Genomic DNA, 25,747 nt, shown 5'->3' with positions numbered 1-25,747 from the left:
AGGCTGGCAGATTCTCTACTTCATTGTAAGAAATTGGGCTATTGGGGGATTTGGGAGGGGGGGGAATTAACTCAAATTGTAATCACAGTGCATGTCAGAGTGAACTACGAGGGACACTAAATAATCCTGTGTTCAGCTTTCTGGTAGCTTGGCACAACTCAGTCAGGCTTAACATTGAATACTACATAAATACTTTACACATTGCCTCTAACACTAATAAAGTGAAAGCACAATACAAGAAAAATATCAAGCCAATTTATCTAAATAGAGAATATGTTAATAAATAAAAATGACACTAAAATGACAACAACCCAATAAGTAGAACAGGAGGTGGACAGTTACAAATTGTAATTAAAAAATAGCACCTAAAATCACAAAATTCTAACTGCAGCTATCTGGTCCAGCTAGACCGGATCAAAGTCAGAAGTTGAGACTGACTGCAATGGATCATGGGTGGGATACAGGGATGGATGTTGTACAGGGAACACGTTTTCCCCGGTGGAAAGTTTACCTTCTAACTTAGAAACTTTTATCTAGAAGTGGTTGTTGACAACTCATCGGCACGTAGAGCAAGGTGCAAGCTCGATCTGAAGCGGGGCTCAATGACAGCCGGTTGCTGAAGAGCAAGGAAGGCCCCAATGTCTATTGTATGCTACTCAGAATTGGTTCAGATTAAGCCCTCTATATTCGGACTTAGAAACTTTTTGGCAAGTCCAAGCTCCTTCAGCTGGGCAAACCAGCAAACTGACGCCAACCAGTGATTCGATGTTTATGACTGCAGCTTCAATAGCCACCACAGTCGGCAGCAGTTCCCCAGACAGAAAGTAGGCAAAGGTTCTAAGTCCCTCTTCTTGCAGGTTAGGGGCACGAGTGCTACCCTATAATACCAGCCGAGGGTGCAGGACCGGCGGAGCACCACTTGGGGGTTGGGACTCACTCCAACAGGGGTTGTCAGATGGGTCCAAGGCAGGGCCAGTTGGAACTGGTCTGCTGTGTAGTTACAGGATGGGAGACCTTGGGAAGCTTGTTGTTGATGTAGCTCACACAAGAGGTCACCCAACTCACCTTTGGAGTCGCTTCTGGGTCTCTAGCTTGAAGGCAAACTAGCCCAGTCTTCCATCAGATTCTTCACACGGCGGGACAGTTCTTTCAGTGACTCCTCACTGCTCCAGCGATTTTCTACTGATAGTTTCTGGGGCTGCCAATTGTATACCTAGTGCCAGCCTGTGGTGGGGGGGGTTATGCTTTGTCCACCCCCTAAACCAGTTCTGGTAATTCCTCCTCTTGGTGCCAGCCCTACTAGAGAGAGCAAGGAGAGGCTGACCTAGGTGTGAGCTTCATCTGCCAGTGAGCAGGCAGGCATCCTTTGAAGCTGAGGAATTGTATTGTATTGTAATTGCATTTATATAGCGCTTACTACCCCTGACGAGGCGTTGAATCGCTTTTTCGGCGAGTAGCACGCTACTCCAGGACCCATAGAGGATTAGTGTTGAATTAGTATAGTGAAACATGCAAGTACATTTTAAGCGGTGGATAGGGTAGTCAGTTATTTGGATTTGGAATGATAGCAGAAGGATAGAGGAGGACAAAGGTTTGTATTTATATAGAGCTTGTTGACTCAAGCTATTCAGGAAGCCTACAAAGGATTAGTGGTGAATTAATATGGTGAAATATGAAGTAATTTCAGTGGTGGATGTTAGTCAGTTACTTGGAGTGAGAAGGATAGCAAAGGGATAAAAGGGGAAGAAACATTTGCATTCATATAGCACTTGTTACCCCTGATGGGTGTTGAAGCGCTTTTCTGGCGAGTAGTACGCCACTCCGGAACCCATAAAGGATTACTGTTGAAAAATTAGTATAGTAAAAAAAATGAAGTAATTTGAGTAGTGGATATGTTATTCAGTTATTTGGGTAGTATATTAGTATAGTTTAATATGGAATTTGAGAAGTGAACATGTTAGTCTGTTAATTTCGATTGAAAAGGATAGTGGAGGGATAAAAAAGTGAAGGATTTTTTATTTTTTTATTTAGGTCTTAGCAGTATGAGGAGGCTTTTGGATGAGTAAAAAGGAGTTTTGGAGGAGAGGACTCAGAGGGAAGAGTTTAGAAAGCTTTGTTTTACGGCATCGGTATAGTAAAAGAGGTGTCCAATGATGCAAGGAGGGGTAGAGTAGAAGAGAGTCTAGAAAGCGTTATTTTGGCAATCATAGTAGTGGTATGGGGTTTGGGATAAATGAGAGAGGGGATGTAGAGGATATATTGATAGATGTATAGGATGAGAGATAGGGTAGTGCATTGGAAGGAGCAGTAGAAGAAGTTTGAGATGAGTCAAAAGGTTGGGCTAGAAGATATATTGAGCGAAGTATAGGCTGAGAAATAGGGTAGTGCCTAGGAAATGCTAAATTAGAAGAAAGTGATAAATATATAGATCCATAATTACATTGAAAGTATATAGATACATAAGGAGGTAAGCATATGTAGATTAAAGATATTGATAGAGGTACAGGATGAAAAACAGGGTAGTGCATTGGATATGCTTTTTCAGGAGAAAAGTAACAGACACACAGATCCAAGTACATGGAAGGTGCATAGATGCAAAATGAAAGTATGTACATGTAGCCCAAAGATGATTTTTATTTATTTCTTCTTCTTCTTATTATTATTATTTTTTTCTCTCAACATAATTATTTTACATGTTTATACAAAGAAATACACAAAGATAGGTACATTTCTATAGTGGAGAAAAAAATGGTTGTATGCAGAGGGATATGCTGTAAATTTCTGTTTGCGTATGGTGCTTATGTGGGGAAGAGCCACATCTTGAGTAGTTTTCTGAAGATAAGGTGGTTGTCAGTGGACCTTATGTTGGGGTGGGGGGGTAAAGAGTTCCATAGTTTGGCTGCTTGAACAGAGAAGGATGTGCCACCCATGTTTTTTTCTTGTATGGTGGGATTTTGAGGCGAGATGCTCCTTTAGAGCGGAGGTTCTTTTGTTGAATGTGTTTGGTGATTTTAATCCTGATGAAGAGCGGTCCCATTCCATGTATTGCTTTGTGGGTGATACAAAGCAGCTTGAACGTGGATCTTCTGGCAACCGGTAACCAATGCAGGGCTTTCAAGGCAGGGGAGATGTGGTCTCGCGGTTTGACATGCAAGAGTAGTCTGGCAGCCGAGTTCTGAATCTGTTGTAGTCTTTTCATGGTAGTTAAAGGTGATCCGTGGTAGAGGCTATTGGCGTAATCTAGTTTGGACAGAACAAGGGAGATGGTAGCTTGGACCTTGTGTGGAAATCCCAAATGAGGGAAAATTTGTTGCAGCGTTTTTAAAGTAGCAAAGCTTGATCCTGCTAGTTTATCCACTTGGGCATTCATTAACAGCTTGAAGTCCATGGTCATTCCGAGGTTTCTTACTTCCTTTGATACTTTAGACAGTGATCCCAGTTCATCAGGCCATGTGGCAAGCGGGTTGTAATGTTTCCAATCACCACACGTGAGTATTTCAGTTTTTGAAGCATTCAATTTGAGATGGCTCCAGGTCATCCACTGATCCACGGCTCTGAGACAGCTGAAAATTGGTGATTTTCCAATGTCTTTGGGGCATTCCAGTTGAAGGAGTATTTGCGTGTCATCTGTATAGTTATAGCACGTAAAGTGAAATTTATTGATCAGTGCCATTAATTACTTCATGTAGATTTTGAAAAGCATGGGCGAGATGATAGAACCTCGAGGGACCCCTTATTTTGTGGAGTACAGTTTGGACGAGAAAGATGGGGTATGGATGATATTACTTCTGTTTCGAAGGTAGGACACGATCCAGTCTAGAGCAGTTCCCTCTATGCCGGCTTCATAGAGTCTTTGTTTCAGAGTGTCATGGTCAACCGTGTCAAAGGCAGCTGAGAGGTCCAAGAGGAGTAGCGCAACAACCCCATTGCGGTCAACTGTTTTCTTTAGGTCATCCCAGATGGCAAGGAGGGCAGATTCAGCTCCTCTTCCCGGACGGAATCCTGTTTGGAAGTCGGAAGTCTGAAAGTATGTCATTCTCTTCAATGAATTGTGACATCTGGGCAAACGCTGCTCTTTCTATCAGTTTGCCCAGGAACGGTTGCTTTGTAATGGGTCTGTAGTTGTCAGGGTTCAGCGGGTCCAAGTTTGATTTCTTCAGTAAAGGGCGTATGTAGGACTTTTTGAGTTCTACTGGAAATATTCCAGTAGTTAAGGAATCGTTAATGATTCTTTTTACTGGAGTGGCAGCAGAGGTTGTGAAAAGAATTGTCTTGAAAATTTGTGGCGGACAGGGGTCAGAAGGGCTTCCGGTAGGCCTGCTTGCTTTGACCAGGTCCATAAATTCATAGTGTGAGATGTGTTGGAAGGAACGGAGAGGCTTGATTAGAGCATTCTTGGATTGTTGTTTTGTACAAGGGTTAGTGCTGGTGCTTTGTTTCTGTTTTAAGTACGATTCCAACGTGTCTGCTTTGTCTTTGTAATGATTCGCCACTTGTCTGTGAAATCTTGACTAACAGGATGAGTTCCTTCTAGGCAATTTGGTTTGTGAAATTCATTGAATATTTTATAGAATTCTTTATTTGCACATTTAGCGTTTTAAATTCTGTCTGAATAGTACCTTTTCTTAGCTTTTTTGATAGCAGACTTGTATAATCTGTTAATTTTCTGTAGGTGAAGTTTGTCTTGTTTGGTGTTTGTTTTGAGCCAGGTACGTTGCAGCTTATAGCCCCAGGGCCATCCTGTCAAGAGAGGAGACCCCCAACATACCCAAAGAGCCCTTTGTCCACTATCTGGGAGCAGTACATATCTCACCACAGTGGAGCCATCTGGGGTTTGGTGACGGGCTGGAAAACCTTTTGGTTTTATTCAGGAAATTTACAACTTTTAAACGTATAATTTGCAAAGTACTAATATATAACATTTGAATTGACCTTTAAGTTGTATATTTTACAGTGCAACTTTAGTGGATGGCCCAAGGAGTGCTGCAGCCCACTAGTAGAATTCAATTTAATTTACAGGCCCTGGGTATATGAGGTGCCATTTACTAGAGACTTAAAAGTAAATTAATACCAGCTGTACTAGAATTGTGAATTCCTAATTGCAATTCCTACCAAATTCCTTATGTAAAAAAACATACATCTTTTAAATAGTGATTCCTAGTGGGTCGCAAATTAACCTGCCTCATGAATATTAATGATGTTGTTAACAGTTTGTGACCTATTGGGAATCACAGCCATCACAATGACGGTTGCCTCCTGAGGTCAGCAGACCATGTCAGTCGCCGGCGTCGTATGCCCCGAGATGACATCACGGAGACTACTTAGGCGCTCCCCATGCGTGCTGACGTCAGTTCTTTCTTTTTCCGCACCAGTAAGCGCAGATCCGGTTAGAGCACATACTTCAGTCATTTTTTGACTATCCTTTTGCAACTTTTTGTCTTGTGTTGGTGTTCTCTGGTGCAAGTAGGGATGCCTGGTTTTAAGTCCTGCGGGGCCTGCCGTCGCAATATGTCAGTGGCGGACCCTCACGACTTCTGTCTCCACTGCCTGGAGCGTGACCATGACTCACGGTCCTGTCTGGACTGTAGGGCTATGGCCCCGAATGCTTTGAGGGAGCGGTGCCGGAAGTTGCTTGAAGTTTGGCACTCGTCCCCGTGACGCTCGAGGTCCAGGGGTCATTCCTGTGTATGGTTGTGGAGCCATCATCACCGCTCCTGGACATGCCTTTTGATGGCACTTGCTTGTTTGGTGATAAGGCTGACACTGCACTGGAGCGCTTTAGGGACTCTCGAGCTACGGCCAAGTCCTTGGGTCTTTCCACCACGCACCTGGCCACGTCTACCATCCATTCCTTTCGTGGCAATGGCAGAGGCGCCCTTGCCCGTTCGTTCAGCCAAAAGCCTGAGCAGAACCAAACTCTACGCACCCATAGGCGGGGAGGCCGCCGGGGTGGCTACGAGGGCCGGCGTGAGGGTCAGTCCACCTACGCCCCCGCAACGTCCACCTCGAAACCTTCCTAGTCTGAGCTTCAGGTCGCACACCACGCCTGAGGGTGGCAGGATTCGACATCCCCTTCCCCACTGGCGTTCTGCAACTTCCGGCAAGTGGGTGCTGAATCTCGTCCAGAGGGGTTACTCCCTCCCCTTCGAGTCTACCCCCTGCCATGCCACTGCATGTCGGGGGATCACTTTGCGCTTCTCCAGCAGGAAGTTATGGCCCTCTTGGCCAAGGGGGCCGTCGAGCGCGTTCCTGGGCCAGAGGTAGGGTGTGGTTGCTATTCCCACTACTTTCTGGTCCCCAAGAAGGACAAAGGGGGCTTGCGCCCCATTTTGGACCTCAGGAACGTCAGTCACTTCCTCCAGAAGGAAAACTTCAAGATGTTGACTCTGGCTCAGGTCTTAGCTGCCCTTGACCTGGGAGACTGGATGGTAGCGTGGACTTGCAGGATGCATATTTTCACATCCCCATCCTGCCAGACCACCTCCTGCGGTTCACGGCAGCCCAGGAGCATTTTCAGTTTGCCTTGCTCCCCTTCGGCCTTACTAGCGCCTCCCGGGTGTTTGCGAAAGTGATGGCGGTGGTCGCAGTTCAGGGGTGTCAGTCTTTCCCTACCTTGATGACTGGCTGTTGAAGGCGGGCTCGCCCCAACAGTTGTCACCCACCTTCAGACTATGGCCGACCTCCTGCACTTGCTGGGGTTCTCCATCAATGTGCCGAAGTCGAACCTGAGTTAGGTGTGGGCGGAAAATCCGTTCCGCTCGCGGATTTTGCGGATTTTCGGGAAATCCGCAATCCGCGAGATTTGCGAATTTCCCGCAAAATCCGCAAATCCGCGAGCAGCGGATTTTGCTCGCACTGCTCGCACTGTTCGCGTGAGTTCGCGCCCCGCGAATAAGTGCAAAATTGCAGAAATACGATTTTAGCAAAACTGAAAGTAACTACTTACCAGGTTCAAAAGTTCAGGCACATCATTAGTAGCCATTTCCTGTAGTGCTTCCTGAGGGGCCCCTCCAGAGTTCAGTTGCCAGTTGAAACTATTATGTGACCCTGCTCTGAACCTCAGAATAGTTACACATATGCCACAAAGGTCCTGAATTACAGCTAAGGGAGACAAGCAGGAGCCAGGCTGGAAGTTAAAATCCATTAATCAGCCCCTAATTCATTATTGTCAGTTGGGGCAGGGCAGGTGTTGTAACTAATTTTGCAACAATGAAAGCACTTAGCAAGTGCAAAAGATCACTAATCAGGGCGCACTAAGGAAGCAGGTGCCAGCTAAAAAAATATTCTGTGACACATTAATCAGCCCCAAATTAATTCAGGTCACTTGAGGCAGGGAAGGTGTGCTTTGCTTTGCCGAAAATAATGTACACTGGACAACCAGAGGGTGTGATGATGAAACAGAGGGTGGCATGGGTGGGCCAGAGGGTGGCATGAGTAGTCAGAGAGTGGCAGTGGTGACAGAGAGTGGCAGTGATGAAGAAGAGTGTCCCAAACAGGCTGGACATGTAGAAACAACAAGTTCGCAAAACTTGCGACCCGACAGGTAAGTTCGCAAATTGCGAAATTGTAAAAACCCTCGCGAACTGGCAGAAACACGGGCGAACACAAAAAAAAAAAAAATTCGCGGGAATTCGCGGATTTTGCGGATTGCGAATCCGCAAATCCGCAAAATTCGCGAACGCGAGATCCGCAAAATTCGCTCATGCTTAACCTGAGTCCCTCTCAGAAGCTCCCCTTCATCAGAGCGGTTCTGGATTCAACGCAGTTTCGGGTTTAGTCTCCCGGGCAGCGAGTCTGGGATATTCAGGCTATGATTCCGATCTTTCAGCCTCTATCCCAGGTTTCAGTCAGGATGACCCTCCAGCTCCTTGGCCTGATGGCCTCCTGCATCCTGCTAGTGCAGCATGCCAGATGGCATATGCGGGCTCTGCATTAGGACCTAAAGTTCCAGTGGGCGCAGCATCAGGGCAACCTGTCCGATCATATCCAGATCTCGGAGGGCACTGAACGAAATTTGCAGTGGTGGCTCACAAATCGTGATTGGGTCAATGGCAGGTCCTTTTCCCTTCCACAACTGGAGCACACAGTGGTGATGGATGCGTCCTTCCTGGGATGGCCACCTGGGAGAGGCGGAGATCGGATGCCTCTGGTCTCCGGCGTAGTCCCAGCTCCAGATCAACCTTTTGGAGCTTCGGGCACTAAAAGCATTCCTTCCCTCTGTCCGGGGAAGTGTAGTGCAGGTGTTCATGGACAACACCACCTCCATGTGGTACTGCAACAAACAGTGTGGGGTGGGGTCATGGACCCTATGTCAGGAGGCTCTGCGCCTCCGGACATGGCTGGAACATCAAGGCATTACCGTGGTGGTTTAACACCTGGCTGTTTCTCTGAACGCCAGGGCTGACTAACTCAGTCGCCGGTGCATGATGGACCACGAATGGCATCTGAACTCTGACGTGGCACAAGGTCTCTTTCTGCAGTGGGCAGAGCCTTGGTTAGATCTATTCACCACCCAAGATAACGCGCAATGTCATCAGTACTGCGCGTTGGAATTTCCAAGGCGGCACTCGCTCGGCAACGCTTTTTGTAGCTAGTGGAGTTGCTATCTATTGTACGCCTGTCTGCCTATCACAATCCTGCCTAGAGTGCTGACGAAGATTCGGCGCCACCGGGCCCAAGTCATTCCTGTGGCTCCGGATTGGGCACGAAGATACTGGTATCCTGAGCTACTCAGCATGGCCATCGATCCCCCGATCCGACTGCCTCTTGAGGAGGATCTTCTGTCGCAGCAGCAGGGGGTCCTCCACCCGAACCTGCCCAGTCTTCACCTCCATGCGTGGAGATTGAGCGGCGACAGTTGACAGCTTTCGATCTTCCTCCCGTAGTCTGTGATGTCATTCTGGCAGCCAGGCGTCCCGCCACAAAAACGGTATACGCCTGCCGGTGTAACAAGTTTGTGGCATTGTGCACAGCGAAGGCTGTGGATCCCCTTTCTGCCCCTCTTTCCGAGGTTCTTTTGTTCCTTTTTCTTTTTTGGCCCTGCAGGGCTCTGCTCTGGGCACTATCAAAGGTTATCTTTTGTCCGTTTCCGACTTTCTACGGCTTCCTGATCAGCCTTCTCTTTTTAAGTCCCTGGTTGTTAACCGTTTTCTGAAAGGCATTACCCATACGTTCCCTCCTGTGCCGGTCATCATGCCTCATTGGGGCTTAAACCTCGTTTTGACTTTTCTGATGTGCGCTTCCTTCGTCCCCCTTCATAAATGTCCTTTGCGTCTTCTCACCTTAAAGACTGTCTTCCTGGTTGCAACCACCTCTGCCAGAGGAGTGAGTGAGCTCCAGGCGCTTTCTTCTAAACCTCCTTTCCTTTCTGTGCATCCGGACAAGGTGGTTCTGAGGACATGTCCTTCTATCCTGCCAAAGGTTGTCACGCCTTTCCACATCGGGCAGACCGTCACTTTGCCTACCTTCTTTCCGCCTCCGCATCCTTCCAAAGAGGAAGAGAGGCTCCACCGTCTGGACCCGAAACGTTCACTCTCCTTCTACCTGAGCTGCACACAACAGTTCCGGGTGGATGACCAGCTCTTTGTTGGCTACGTGGGCGCCAAAAAAGGTCGGCCCGTGCACAAACCGACCATCTCTCTGCATCAAGGCCTGTTACTCCTTGGCTAAGAAGGAGTCTCCTGTGGGGCTGCGTGCCCATTCCACCAGGGCACAGCACCCACTACTGCCTTGGGACCCGGCGTTCCCTGGCAGGACATTTGTCCTGCAGCTAGGTGGGCCTCGCTGCACACGTTTACCAAGCATTACTGCCTTGAGAGTCGGCTCCTTTGGCCGTTCTGTGCTCCGTGACTTTCTGGTGTAATCTTGTTCGCAGACCCACCATCGGGGTTGGTATTTCAGTGGTATCTATTCTAAGGTAAGGATCTATCACTAATGTGTCTCTTTCAGATGCACAAGTTACTACTTGTGTAACAATATATCTGTAAGAGACATTAGTTAGTGATAGATTCTTTACTGCCCCACCCATCCTCCCCGTTCTGCAAACTGATTACTAGGGTTAAGGACATCACTTTCAGAGCCCTAGTTTCATGGCACCAGTAGTCGGTTTCTTGCATGGCTCTGCGATCCTGGCGCGGAAAGTCGTGCACAGAACTGACGTCAGCGCTCATGGTTGGTGCCTAAGTAGTCTCCGTGACGGCATCTCAGCGCATACGAGGCCAGAGACTGGCGTGCAGCGCACAACGCCACCTACTGACGCACAGGGGTACTGCTAGCAAAACTTTCCGGATCCAGTTTGACGCCTGGGGATATTCTAAGGTAAGGAATCTAACACTAACTAATGTTTCTCATAGATATATTGTTACACAAGTAGTAACTTGTGCTGTAGTGGTACCACTGCCTGCTCCTAATCACTTTTTTACATTATCCAAGGGGAAGAGGTCCCTTGGGGCCCCCTTCCCATTTGCGAATGGGTAGCACCTCTTTCAAGATGTCAGTAAAAAATTAATGTTTTGCAACCATAGTTCTATCTGGACACATTCATACATAACAATGCTATTCGGTATTTGGAAGGAAGCCCTAAACACACCCCTTTCAAAAGCTGAATCGCTAACACAATTTGCTATTTTGTAAAGTGTTACAGAATTGCAATTTGTGGATTCGCACAGTTAAACATTTATGAGGTCGCACACAGCCTGATTAAGCAAATCTGGCCTTTTGCACCCGCAAAAATGCTTTGCACATATGGCTCTAAGTGTGCCATTTAGAGTTATGCCAATCCTAACATGTCAAAGGAGAGTATTTGTACTATACCACTAGTTAGCAGAAGTTAAGTGTGCAGAGATCTATGGGCAGCAAAAATGGGTTCAGCAAAAGACGGCAATGAAATATAGGGGATATCATGCAAAAGATGGTAATTTCCAACATTCACCATCTGGCTTGTTTGACTAACACAGAAGAGATTATGCGAACACTTTATCGCATGAATAACATTTTTATTGTTACAAATCGAATGTGACAATCAGACTTTAATAGTGCCCACTTCTGAAACCTTTGTGTTACTGGTTTATTTACAAGCATGTCCTTTCCCACACATGAAGTGGCCAACAAGTGGTGGAAGACCCTGCCCATGGTACTGTCCAAGATTCTCCTGGACAGTACCAAACACGTTTTAAGGTTCTGCAGACTACTTTTCTGGGATATCCTCTCTCTACCAGTTTGGAGCACAAGATTTCTGCCTCTTTGAAGTGGTCATTTCTGCGACTATAACATCTTTTATGTTATTTATGACCGTCCTGACTCCGTCTGAAGCGGTCGCTCCCCCACGCTCCCTGGCTCCAGCTGGTATCGTAGCGCCTCGCAGCTATTGCTTGTGCTTCTGCTTTGTAATTGGCTCCGATTACTAAGTGTGCCCCGATTTCAATAATTGCAGCTTTGCCAGATCTTAGCGTAACGCTATATTTGTATAGCTTGCAGGTCGCTTTGTTTATAAATTATTTTCTGCCCGATTATGCCTGGGCCTCTGCCCACCCCAACCTCGTCCTGTTAACTTTCGTTTTTGCTGCCATCTTGTTGTTGTGCCGTCCCAGCCTGCAGCTCCACCCCGCTCCCGCCTCCCAGCTGACCCTCCCTCGCCCCTCCCCTTCCACTATCCACATATGACAGATGCACTTGCGCACAGCGTTCGCGCCCCATGCGTGCCGAAGGTGCGCCAAAGGTAAGCCTGTCTACACCCGTCCGCGCCTGGACCGCGCCCAGCGCCAGACCCCCTGGTCCTCGCAAAACCCACTCCTCCCGCATATCGTACGACGCCACTACCCTCTCAGCCCTTAACCCCGGCCGCACACCTCAATGCTGCGAAGCCGCCCCAGGTCACACCCATGGACCATTCGCCTGCCACTCTTGAACACAAAAGTAACATTCGAACCCAAAACCTTAAATCCAGTGTGGCTACCCATTTTCATGAAAACAGACACAGCGTGGCACAATTGAAATTTCAAATACTGGAGCAAGTCAAGGTCACTTGGAATAATAAGAACACCCTCCTCAAAAGAGAACTTTGGGATCCGACTCATGTCCTCCATGGTGCCGCACGGGCTTAATGATCGCATGGAATTTCTATGCTACCTGTAATATATTGTTTTGATTTTATGTCTTTCACCCGTTTACTCTTGTCTCTCTCACTTTATTATTGATGTTGTTTCTCACTCTCTTTTGTTCAGTTGCACCCTTTTCCAACATGGCGACTCTTGGTTTACCCTATGTGTTCCTGTCCTTCGTTTACTTTTTGGTTTTTAGTCCGCTTTCTATGTCTTTGCTCACCTTCTTGTCACTACTTACTCGAGTAGCAGCTTTTCCGACTGATCACTCTCTCCGCGGTTCCCCGCGCAGCTTGAACAACATCGTATTGATGTAAGTACCCGATTCGGGACATCACCAGACCCATTTAGATTGCACCACTCGAGGAACCAGCGGTTCCGTTCTTATTCTTTTCGCTGCACTTCCCGGTTACCCTTTATATGGCACGTTTGACTCTTTGTCTATACGCATCTCGCGTTCACGCATTTTTAGTCTGAGAGTTCTGCACTTTACACGGTCATAGTCTTTGGGTATTTATACTTCACTGAATTTGAGTTTCATTTCCATCACGTTTATTCTTGGGATTTCAAACCCTGGTTAGTGTCTATCCGGACTCCTGATTTTTTTCATTCACATTTTTGTTTTCACTAGAGCACCATGTTTAGTTGGTTTTCTCATTTACTTACAGACATATGATGAATTGTTCCATTTGGATTTTTTGTAGAGTAATTCCCTGAAGAAGGGCGTGGCCCGAAATGCATCGGGATGTGTGATTATTTGTTTAAAAAGACTTATCTAACGATGGAGACATATCATTGGATATATTTCATTTACTGAGTCATGAAACTGCTACTTCAACACCTGTTGAATAAATGGTGAATGCTGAAAGAACAATTTGTCGCTTTTTTACCATTACCCTTTGATGGATTATTGAACTAGACCTACGGGTCCCCACTGTTGTGCTCAGAGGTGCTCTCTCTCAACAGAGTGAGCTTTGTATGAACTCCTGCAAGTTCGCCAGCATCAGGACCTACACCAAATCCAATTCCTCCAAACACAGCTCCGAGTCTAACCATCTGAAGTGCATCCTACTGAACACCCGCTCGGTCCACAGACACGCCACTGAACTCTGGGACCTACTCGATACTACATCACCGAACGTCGCCTTCCTTACAGAAACCTGGATGAACGCCTCCTCAGCGCCCGACATCGCCATAGCCATCCCGGACAATTACAAGATCATCCGAAAGGACCGCACCAACCAAACAGGAGGAGGCATCGCCATCGTCCACAAAAACACCATCCGAATCATGACCAGCTCCGACGATAACCTCACGACCGCCGAACACCTCCACTTCCAGATCCACACCGACCCTAGGACCACACTTCGAGGCACTCTCATCTACAGACCACCAGGAACCCGCACACAATTCAACGAAGACATCACGGACTTCATCAGCCCACATGCCCTCACCTCTGAGAACTACATTTTACTGGGAGATCTCAACTTCCACCTGGAAAAGAAAAACAACAGCAACACCACCACCCTTCTGGACAACCTAGCCAATCTCGGACTCAAACAACTTGTTGACACCCCCACCCACCTAGCCGGACACACGCTCGACCCTATCTTTACCTCCAGCAAACACATCTCCTTCGATCACACCACAGCTCTCCACTGGACGGACCACAGCTGTGTTCACTTCAGCTACCAAAAAAACGCGACCCACATCCCCCCACATCCTATTCCTCGAAGAAACTGGAACAAAATCACCACCGACCAACTCTTCACATCGCTTAATCAAAACCCCCCTGCCATATCATCGGACCCAAACCAAGCTGCCACCAAACTCACACAGTGGATCTCCCACAGCGCTGACGAATTAGCACCCTTGAAAAACCACCAGATCAAACTAGGTAGCAAAAAGGCTCCCTGGTTTAACGATGATCTTAAGAAATCCAAGAAGGTATGTCGTACCCTCGAGAAAACCTGGAGAAAAACCCAACCACTGACAACCTGACCACCTTCAAGGACGCCACCCGCAAACACCACCAACTGATCCGATCCACCAAGAAATCAGCATTCAAGAATCGACTTGACAACAACGGCCACAACAGCAAGGAACTATTCAACATCGTCAAAGAATTTACCAACCCCACCACCTGCACCAACGACATCACTCCCTCCCAAGACCTCTGCGACTCTTTATCCTCTTTCTTCCACATCAAAATCGCCGACATACATAGCAGCTTTGAAAACCAGGCCGAAGATCAGTCCACTCCATCCACCCCAGAACCAAAACAGCACTTTCACAACCTTCACGCCTGGAACCCAATCACTACTGAAGACACCATCCACCTGATGAACTCCATCCACTCAGGTTCACCAACCGACCCATGCCCCCACCACATCTTCAACAAAGCAGACTCCATCATCGCACCCTACCTCCGTGATGTCATCAACTGTTCCTTCAACTCCGCTACCTTCCCGGAAAGCTGGAAACATGCCGAACTCAGCGCCCTTCTGAAGAAACCCACAGCAGACCCCTCTGAACTTAAGAACTAACGCCCCATCTCACTCCTCCCATTCCCTGCCAAAGTCATTGAGAAAGCCGTCAATAATCAGCTCTCCGCCTTTCTGGAATCCAACAATTCCCTCGACCCCTCACAGTCTGGATTCCGAGCCAAACACAGCACCGAAACCGCCCTCATCGCTGCTACAGACAACATCCGAACGCTACTGGACAACGGAGAAACAGTTGCCCTCATCCTACTCGACCTCTCCGCCGCCTTCGACACAGTCTGTCATAGCACCCTCATTCAACGCCTCAGCAACGTCGGAATACAAGGAAAAGCATTGGCCTGGATCATCTCGTTCCTCACCGGAAGAACCCAGAGAGTCCGCCTCCCCCCATTCAAATCAGAGGCCACCGAAGTCATCTGCGGCGTACCACAAGGATCATCTCTCAGTCCCACCCTTTTCAACGTTTACATGAGTCCCCTCGCATCCATCGCGCGACAACACAATCTCAACATCATCTCCTACGCAGACGACACCCAGCTTATCCTCTCCCTTACCAAAGACCCAAGTATCGCCAAAACCAATCTACACGAAGGAATAAAAGAAGTAGCCGAGTGGATGAAAAACAGCGGTCTAAAACTAAACTCGGACAAAACGGAAGTCCTCATCCTAGGATCATCCCCCTCTGCCTGGGACGACTCATGGTGGCCACCGGCCCTGGGTACAGCACCCATACCCACAGATCACACACGTAACCTGGGCTTCATCCTAGACTCCTCCCTCTCGATGATCAAACAAGTCAACGCTGTCTCATCTTCATGCTTCAACATACTACGCATGCTCAAAAAAATCTTCCGTTGGATCCCCACCGAAACAAGAAAAACAGTCACCCACACACTGGTCACTAGCCGACTATATTATGGAAATACCCTCTACGCCGGAACCACAGCCAAACTGCAGAAAAAACTCCAACGCATCCAAAACGCCTCCGCCAGACTCATACTGGACATCCCCCGTCAAGCTCACATCTCCGGCCACCTGAAAGACCTCCATTGGCTTCCCGTCAACAAAAGAATAACTTTCCGGCTCCTTACCCACGCACACAAGGCCCTCTACGACCTAGGACCTGAATGCCTAAAACACGCGACTGTCCTTCTACACACCCAAACGACAACTACGATCATCCAATCAAGCCCTCGCCGCAATCCCGCGCATCCATAGGTACACCATGGGAGGAAGATCCTTCTCCTACTTAGCGGCCAAAACCTGGAATTCTCTCCCCACTCACCTCCGCCTTACACAGAACCACCTCTCCTTCAGAAAGCAGTTAAAAACCTGGCTATTCGATAAGTAATGTACCTACCCCCCCTCAAGCGCCTTGAGACCCTCTGGGTGAGTAGTGCGCTATACAAATTCTTGAACTTGAACTTGAACTTTTGATGCTTAAAAACTGCCATAGTACAATTTAGCATTTTAATAACCGTGGTGGATAACTATTCTATGAAAGCAATCAATTTTTGTCAGTTGATTTGCTGTATAAGGGTGTAAAGATACTGCCTTAATTATGTTTGACTAGGAGGTCTAGATAATTTATTTCCTCAGTGCTATAGTTGTATGTGGATTTTAAGTCTGCATTCTCCTTTGGGTTGAATGAACAAAGCGCAAACAACATTTTTGCATCATCTTCCCATATCATAAAAATATCATCAATGTATCTCTGCCAGATGATATTAGATCTATATGGATTTGTGGTGCACATGATCTTACTGATTTCAAATTCAGCAAACACCCCTTTGGCTATGTCCAGAGCAGAACAAGCTCCCAGACCCAATCTCTTCTTTTACAGAAATAAATCTGTTTTCAAACTATAAACAGTTCTTGGTTAGAGCTATTTCCGACAGCTGTTCTATGACTTTGATTAGAATATCATGAGCTCTTGGTTTCCAAGGCATTCCCTATTGTTTACAGGGACAATAGGTGAGGGTTGTTCGTACATTAGGATTCAACATCAAACGTGAAAAACGTGTTTGTCAGGCTCAAATTGGTACTTTCTATCGGTTGATAAAATCCATACTGTCTCTTACAGAAAAGGCTATTTGGGTATAAATAGCTTTATATAAAAATCCATGTATTTGCATAAAGGTTCTTATACTGAACCACACACTTAAATTATAGGTGTGCCATAAGTTCCAGACTGTTCTTGTATATTGTGTATTTTACTGTGGTTCTAGCCTGCAGTTTGTTAAGGAACTCCTGTTCCATACTTTTGAGTTTTATATGGCGCTAACTAGACCCGAAGATATCAGGTATTAGAGCGCTTTACTTGAGCACCAGTTTCGTTACAGAAGGACACATTCATTAGGTTTCGCCTGACCTAGCGCATGCGCTAGTCTGCCGAGACTTTTAGTAAGGGCTTCAAAAAATGCTACCTTGGCCAGCCTACAGCTTGGTGCATGGGCGCGCGCTTACGAGCAGAGGCGTGCCATATGGCTTTCCTCGTCATGCTCATTAAGCGCATTGCTCGCCGCACTTGATTGCGATCACTTTCGCGGCCGCTTTGCTGTTCTCAGTGAGCCAGTATTTTCACAGCCGCCATTTACCATTTAGAAGACAGATTTGATGGAAAACAAGGTGTATGTTTCCTTTGTTTTGTAGAGTTGGAAGAAGTTGGATCAGGAAGATTCCTTGCTCCCCATTATGATATCTTTACAATCGTTCACATGAGAGTTTTCATACAAGTAGGCGATTGGCCAGTGCCATTCAGGAGCCTGACACTGAGTTTGCATGTCTATTAACCTCACTGGTATCCTAAGGCATGTGGTGAGGGCATGGGATTATACTTCAGAATACTGTTGCTTAGTAGACGTGCATCTCATTATAGCTACTCTGGTTCTAGGCTTAAAAAGTATATGAATGTTATTTTGGCTGTTTTTTTCAGGTTTGTGTTCATTCATATTTATAGTACTGGTGTTGTCTTTCATGCAAGCTGAAGAGGGTGACAATCAAATTGGATGCGAGTCTCATGAACCACTCAATGTTGCAAAACACGTGACCATAAACCTCGGGTCTGTTCTTTAAATTAGGTATCCAACAGCCAGATAAATCATTAACTAATACAGTTTTATGCCAGAATTTCGACGGAACCAAAGGCCTTTCCTTTCAAAACCTGGACAAGAATAATTTAACTAACATCAGTATCCCCATTACGGTTGTGGAAATTGATTAAAAAAAAACAACTGCCTGTCCATGGGACGAGACGCTTAAGAAATCTTTCATGATTAAATATTCACTTTTCCTTTTAGGAGCCATGCATTGACGTATCAAATTATGACAGTGTTCGCATTTTATCAGCTCTCTGAAAATATCAGCGCTCTACTTCTTTGTATACAGAGGCTCTGTTTATGAATGAACTCTGTTTAGGCTAGCGTGTAGCCTTCTGATGGGAGTTTGTATATGGCAGCACTTTGTTATGCCAGATTTGTGATTATAAGAGTGTGCATGATGTATCATTGTTCCAGCTGTACTATTGCTCTTTAACTTACTTTGGTTTCTGAGGCAGTGTCTTGAAAACCTCTTTGGTAAACTTACTTTTAGCATTGACTCGATTTTCACAAAACATTGTTGTACAGAAAAATAGAATATACTAGCAGTCCTGTTCCTAGGTTATTCAGCACGACCGCTTAATCTGACCTTCTCTTCTTGACTACATCATGGGATTTTTAGGCGCTCATTGTATCTCACTATGCCTCAGTTCCTGCCTTTGCAATCATTGTGAGCATGATCCAAGCAGCTCTGTCAAAGCCTGGACATTTACGTTTTACAACTGTATAAACTGACAAGTTTTGTCAGTCAGCATGTTATAGGTCTGATTATCAAAGCTATTTATAGACGTAAGTTTGGCTTACACACGCAAATTTAAGTTTGCTTACATGCATAATTTCATGTGGACAAATATACTCTCTGGGTGTGCAAGTAGACGATAACTGGTAGTTTCAGCGCTTGAATCCTCTGTGAGATTACGTGCACCCCCCAACTGACGCTTTTATATAACCAACTGCTCTCCAACCTGTTCCCACCCCAGAAAAGGTCTTAACTATTCTCATGACAAAAACTGGAGTAAAACGTCTCCAGGGTGGGATGGGCCTCCCCTCAACCACGCTCAAAATAACTTTTGGGATTTCCGGAAAAAAAGTTTTTAACAAGTAGACTTTTGCTTACTTAGCAATCTTTATATTTACTCATGTGAAAAACTTCCAAGAGTAAACCTAGAACCTTGCAACTGCGTCAGGTTTCTACACCGATCTCTGTAAAGTCCTAAATCTGTTCCCATGCTATGTCATAGACTTACCGGTCACTTTACATAAATAAGGGGCGCCTAATTAATTTTATTTATTCGTTTCCTATAATGGCATGACGCTCACTCTCCATTATTTTTTCTAAAATATTAGCATGCATCAAACGGATTTCAATAAATGATGCCTTAGAAAAATCATATTTAATGTTGTTCTTTAAAATTGCAGGATTGTTTAGCAAAACTGTCGATTTTTTTGTCTGTTTTTTTTCTCCAAGTTGCAGACTTTTTCGGTACATTTTATTTGAGATCCATCAATCTAAAACCAGCCCTGCTTTCTGCAGCACGTATTTAAATAGTATCAGGATGCAATAAAAATGGCAATAAATTGTTACATTTTGCAAAAATGTATGCATTTTTATATTGGAATCACTGTCAGTTACTTAAACTAAGCTTTGAGATCTCTACATTTTGTTAATGCTAGCACCCTAACAGTAAAGGTATGCATTTAACTTTACTGTGCTACCTTACCGCAAACTGGCAGCCAAGAGGTTTGAACCTACTTGTTTGATTTACTCATGCCTGGGATGTTGTTTCTGTAGACAGCAGTGTATTTAAGGACAAAAGAGCTGGGTCAGGAGTGATACTTTTTCCCAGAGGTGGTGTCTTGAGACCAAGAGAAAGGTCGAAGATAATCTAAACAAACATTGGCATAGGCAATAGGTCTTTTCTTTGGGACCTTATAAGTGTTTAGTTATCCAGCACACTATCCTTGTTGCAACTACATCAGCTGTTGCATGGCTAAAAACGTATACGTTTCCGAAGGCAAGACCTATTGGCTATGCCAATGCTTGTTAATAAATATGGTTCTGTGCTGTTTTATTCACCTTGCTTAGTGCAACAGCTTTGGTTGCTGCACTGCACAAAAAAAAGATAAATCTGCTCCATAGTGTGCATGCCTGGCGACCCAGCTGCAGCCTCCGCACTCTCAGGCGGTTGGTGGAAACTAAATTGAAAAAGAATATTTCTGGGTCATTTCCCTCTTCCTACTTCCACCTAGCCTCTTCTATGGTGATCCCATCTCTTTACTTCCCTATGTACCTTCATTCATTCTCTCTGTCTCATCTTTGTCCACCTCTCCTATCTCTCAATGTACCCAATAGACCTTGCTAAATGTCCTCTCTTTCTGCATCTCTCTCATGGCCTTGCCCTGCTCACTACCTCTCTCTGTGCCTGTATCCATGTCTATCCCTCTTGATAACCCTCTCTCTACCTCAGCACTCTGTACATCACTGCTGTTTCTTTCTGACCTCCATGTTTCTCTCCTCCATCTAATTCACTTCTCACACAACCTCATCTCTTTCTTTAACTTACCTCTCTACCTCCCCCTCCCTGTATTTACTATCTTCTCTCTCTCTAACCCTCTCTCAGCCCTTTCTCTACCTCACCTTTCCCCCTCACCTCTCTAACCCATTTCTCTCTAACTCTCATCTCCCTCACGACATTACCTTTCTCTACCCTGCTGCTCTCTCTCTGCTTAGTCTCTCAGTTTACCTCACCATTAGTTTACTACCTCACCTCTCCACTCCTCGTATCTCATGCTATCTTTATTCGCTTTCCTTCACCTTTTTAGGCAACTGCATTTCAATAGCTCTATCCTTTTTTTCTCTTTCATCAACTTCTCTCTCGTTCTGTCTTCCTCTGTCTCTCGCTCCCTCTCAAAGGAATAGCTCTACCAGGACCTTCTTCTCCATTTTAACTCACCCCTCACACCTTGTCTATCACTCCCAACTTCGGGGCATTTCCTCAAGGGACGGAGATAAATAACGCATAGTGCGCTTAGCGCTTTTTTATTTACCGCTGGCTAGCTCTGGGATTTATCGCCATGGTAGCACATTATTAACAACGCGTTTCCCCAGAGCGATAAGAATTCCAGCGATTTGCAGGGAACATCGCTGGTTTTCCAGCGATGTCCCTGCAAAACGGCGATAACCTTGCTGAAACGACCCTGTGGTCGCATCAGCATAATCCATCCCCAATGTCAGTGATAGATAAGTCTGCATTTTAGCAGACATTAGTTTAGTGAAAACAGTGGGTTTCTCCAAAAACTAATGTCTGCTAACATGCGTGTGCAGTTTTGTAAATATCGCGCTGTGCACATCAGCGATATTTGCAAGGTTGTACTGCCCAGTGACGCCCACTTTGCATCTCATTAGAGAAGCAAAGGGAGGCTTCGGGTAAAAGGATACTAACATGCGCAAATGCATGTTATCACCCACTTGTAAATAGGGCAAAAAGATGATCTCCACTTTTTTGGCTTTTAAAGCCAAAAAAGCGGAGATAATGCCCTTGTTAATATGCCCCTTCTTTCTTTATGGGTCGCTCTACTTCACCACCACGTCCTCTCACAACTCTCTACCTCGCTATAAACCTCTACTCTTCATCACTATTTCACATGTCTCTCACTGGCGTAACAAAACTTGAGGGGGGACCCCCTGCAAGGTACGTGGAGGGGTCCCCTCCGGATAAAATCAGGAACTTGAGCTTGGCCCCCCTGCACAGCGGGGGGTTTTGTTACGTAACTGATGTCTCTTAACTTCCTCTTCACATTTCTCATTCTAACCTTTACCACTCTCTGTTTCTTTCTCTCTTCCCCAGTACTCGCTTTACCTGGCCCGTTTTTAGGTCTCGCCTAGCGACACAGCGCATGTGGTGCTCGCTTGGCAAGATCTATTGTAGTCGATTTTCTGCCGAAGGGGGACAGGGCATGTGCACGCGCCCAGAGGACAGATGATGTGCACGTGTACTGCTTGCGCTGTTTGAGCACAACGCACACGTATTGACAACTACGTCTGTGCGTCGTTCGTGCCATACGTCAGTGAAATGGGGCAGCAGCACCTTGTTTTTGTGGCTTGCTGTAGGCTGTGTTCTACGCTGCTGAGTCCGTGGTATGCTGTGTGTGAATCGACAGCTGATGCCCTCTATTACTAGGTCTCTTCACGGGTTCTGCAGGCCTGCATTTTTCTTTACCGGGTGAGTGTGGTTTTTGGCCAGGTTTTGGAGTCTTCTGCACTTGCGGGCCTTCAGCTGCGTTTCTTTTGTGTCGATTCCGGCAGGGGGTGGCAGTGCTGGTGTCTGTCCGCAGAGCCGTGACTCAGTGCTCCTTCCTGGTCCACAGCAACTGTCTTTTTGCAGCTTCGGTCCATGGTCATTTTGTGTATCAGCCCCCCTCACTAGCTGCTGTTCAGCCACTCTGGAGAAGCTTTGCCTCCTACTCTGTGTCCTGCACATGGTATCCCGTTCTTCCAAGGCCTCATTTAAACTTGTTCTCTGCGAAGTTTATATGTTCTTCGTGTTGCCTATTTTGTGATGTTATTTTCTGCTTCATAAAACAATGTCCAAACCAGCTTGCTTTCCCAGACCCATATTTTTTACCAGGCGCATTGCTAGGGAGTTACAGGTTTTACTCCTTTGGATACACCCTCACCTAAGACCGGGGCACAAGTCCTATAACAAACATTTGCAATGCAATATGTCTCGCAGTAACGCAAGTTTGGGCTATTGACATTGCTAATAACGATGCCTTTTATTTTTGTTTTAAAACAAACATAAACAAAAGGCAATGTCTTTTACAATGCTAATAGCTTAAACTTGCGTAACTGCGAGACCTATTGCATTGCATATGCTTGTTTTTTGTTAGGCACGGGGAGATTAAGTGATTTGTCTAGAATCACAGGATGTTGAGCGTCTTTGCTGAGACAGTAACCCGGTTCCCCTGCTTCAAGGTCGACCCCTCTAGCCGTAAGGGTACATCCTCTCCCCTAACCCAGTGTCAGTGACACACCTGATTTCGTTATGAATTTTATGTAAAGGATTCTTGGATAATTTCCAGTAATGTTTCTCAGTGTCCAATTGCCTCGGAATTTCGATTTCATATTTCTCTGTGTCTTGCATGCCTATTACCACGCAGTTCTCCTCCGGCTTCATCGTGATATTGACATTGTGGCTCAGATTAGTAAGTGCGTGTTTTTCAGCTTTGGTAATATTATCGGGATATACACTTTCTTGAATTCTAATGCCTGTATTTGCTTTATTACTGGATTCCCAAAAGTAAAGGTCTCTACTGGTGCTCAGTATGAGGGAGGGTAAAAAGTAGAAGGCTGCTGTAGACCAGTCTTGCTCACATTTCAAATAAAAGGTTTGGCCTTAACCCCTTCGCTGCTCATGACGAGCTCAGCTCGTCATGAGGCACGGTTGATCAGTGCTTATGACTAGCTGAGCTCGTCATGAACAATGGGGTTCATCCAGGATCAGCACAGGAGGGGAAAAGCCATAGCAGCCAAGGTGTTAAAGTGTTGTAGCCTGATTTTCCTGAAAAACTGAAATATTTCAGTTGGGATCTTAAAGAAATCATGGTGTTCAGTTAACACAAAAACTAAATCCTGTTCTAATATGGTGGTCAAGTAAGTGGGAGGAAATGTTAAAAATAGGTGAGAAAGATGCATCAGGTGGACCCATATTTACAGTTGGAATAACTGGTTCTGTGTCTCCGCAGGTTGGTACTGTCACCCTTATTCCTCCTCCTCTCTTTCATGACCTGCCATCCTCCTTTGTGGGCTGCTATATCCTAAAACATTCCATGCAGTTAGGGTTTGTGCATATGATGGCTCTGAGACGGGGTCGGATTGGGATCACATTTCGGCCCGGGCACCTTAAAATAGTGGCCCACATTCGCGGATTTCACCCTTTTATAAAACAGCATTTGGCTAGTCTCATTGGACTAATGTTTAGGGAATGTTTGATGGATTACATATTTTAAAGCTCAGAGCCATACACATTGGTGAAAGCTAGAAGCACTACCTTTTGGCTGGTAGAGTGAGGTGAAATAAAATAGCCGAAATGCCACAACTCCTGATGCAGAATCTTAAACCTGGGCAAACAGAAGATTCTTTTTTATTGTAGTGTTAGAGTAAAATTATCCAGAGAGCAGTGATTATATGAGCACCAATCATATTAAAAAAGATCAAGTTAATGTTTGTTTTAGGCCATAAGAAATTAAGAATCACAGCATGTTGCGCTGAGGCTCGGACTGGAACTCATTCCCAAATTCAGCAGCGCTGACCCTTGCATTACATCCTCTTAATTTTTCTCGCTGAAAGATGCCTCACAGCGAGGCCAATTGAAACATACACCCGTCTGTCTACCAAGACTAGTGGTGGGCAAAAAACTTCGCTCTGACAGCGTAGTGGATGAAGCCAGCCACACTTGCTCCCCGGGCCCGGTCCCAGCTTCCGAACCCTAGCCAGGCCGGGTAGAGACTCCCCAGGCCCCGGTGGGCCCTGTCCCCAGCACCCGGACCCACTGATGGCTTGCAGGACGGGAGGCTCACGCAGCCCGGGGCCTGCCGTACAGAGCTCAAGCCCCGGGCCCGGTCCCAGCTTCTGAACCCTAGCCAGGCCGGGGAGAGCCGCCCCGGTGGGCCCTCGTCCCCAGCACCCGGACCCTCTGATGGCTTGCAGGACGGGGGGGGGGGCTCGCGCACCGCGGGGCCAGCGTGGCGTAGCTCAAGCCCCGGGCCCGGTCCCAGCATCCGAACCCTAGCCAGGCTGGGGAGAGCCTCCCCGGCCCCGGTGGACCCCCGTCCCCAGCACCCGGACCCTCCGATGGCTGGCAGGACGGTGGGGCTCACGCAGCCTGGGGCCCGCCGGACGGAGCTTAAGCCCCAGGCCGATCCCAGTTTCCGAACCCTAGCCAGGCCCTGGAGGACCCCAGTCCCAAGCGCCCAGACCCTCGGCCGGAACCAAGGAGGGTTAAGCCCAGGCCACGTCCTCTCCCCGACTGCCTGCCCGGGAAGCCCATTTTCCTCAACTATTATGCCCCCACGTAGTGGGGGCTTATAGAACTTTGGGGAAGGACAAAAGTTGGAGGTAGCCCGGCCGTCAGCCCGCAGGGCCTTCTGGTCACCCAGCCCGCAGGGCCGTCTGGTCACTCAGCCCGCAGGGCCTTCTGGTCGCCCAGCCCGCAGGGCCTTCTGGTCGCCCAGCCCGCAGGGCCTTCTGGTCGCCCAGCCCGCAGAGCCTTCTGGTCGCCCTGCCCGCAGGGCCATCTGGTCGCCCTGCCCGCAGGGCCATCTGGTCGCCCTGCCCGCAGGGCCATCTGGTCGACCTGCCCGCAGGGCCATCTGGTCACGCAGCCAGGCGACCAGATGGCCCGGGACGACCCAGCGCCCAGATATAGTGGGAGGGTGCCGTACCCAGTCGCCCTTGCAGAACGGCGAGGGTGGCCGGGCGCACAGAGGCAGCCGCTCTGGAGGTTCCTTCCGCCGGGTGGCTGCTGCTCACCTCCCTGCCTGACTTGCCTTGGAGCAGCGGGAAGGGGAGGCCCGACCGGTGGCCCAGGCCATCTGGTCACCCTGCCGGCCCCCGTCCCCACGCCCCGGTGGGGCAGGGATGGGAGGGGGAGGCCCCCGTGCCGGAGGGCACGTGGTAGAGGCGGCCTCCCGCGTTTCCCCCTCCGTGTCCCTCCCGCCGGCCCAGAGGCAGAGGGACCCACCCCTGGGTGTGGTGGAGGGAGGCGTCCGCGGGCTCCCACACACGGAGAGACAAAAGCTTGGCTCAGAGGATGACTTTCAATAGATCGCAGCAAGGTAGCTGCTCTGCTACTTACGAAACGGCCCAGAATCAGGTTGTCTACGATTGATTTAGCAACGGGTGCCCCACGTACATGCGGTGCACTAAGGGCGATGGAGGCGGCCCCCTTCAGTCTGTCCCCAAGTGTGCGGCTCTACGCACCGGCCCCCTGAGAGAGGCCAGCTATCCCAGGCCAACCGAGGCTCCACGGCACTGCGGTATCATTAC

At 47.3% G+C, this 25,747-nt stretch overlaps 1 protein-coding gene and 1 pseudogene across 2 annotated transcripts in view; one reads left to right on the top strand and one right to left on the bottom strand.

The window, feature by feature from the left end:
* The window catches only part of LOC147707395 (glutathione S-transferase-like), a 294,115-nt gene that overhangs the window by 179,711 nt on the left and 88,657 nt on the right, over nucleotides 1-25,747 (top strand). The gene's annotated exons all lie outside the window — the stretch shown is intronic.
* Nucleotides 25,495-25,747, bottom strand: part of LOC147707397 (28S ribosomal RNA) — a 1,583-nt pseudogene continuing 1,330 nt past the window's right edge.

Source organism: Lissotriton vulgaris, chromosome 6, assembly GCF_964263255.1.
Source record: "Lissotriton vulgaris chromosome 6, aLisVul1.2, whole genome shotgun sequence".
NCBI classification, from domain to species: Eukaryota; Metazoa; Chordata; class Amphibia; order Caudata; family Salamandridae; genus Lissotriton; species Lissotriton vulgaris.
The sequence above is the reverse complement of the archived record's forward strand: the minus strand, read 5'-3'. Positions and strand labels throughout refer to the sequence as shown.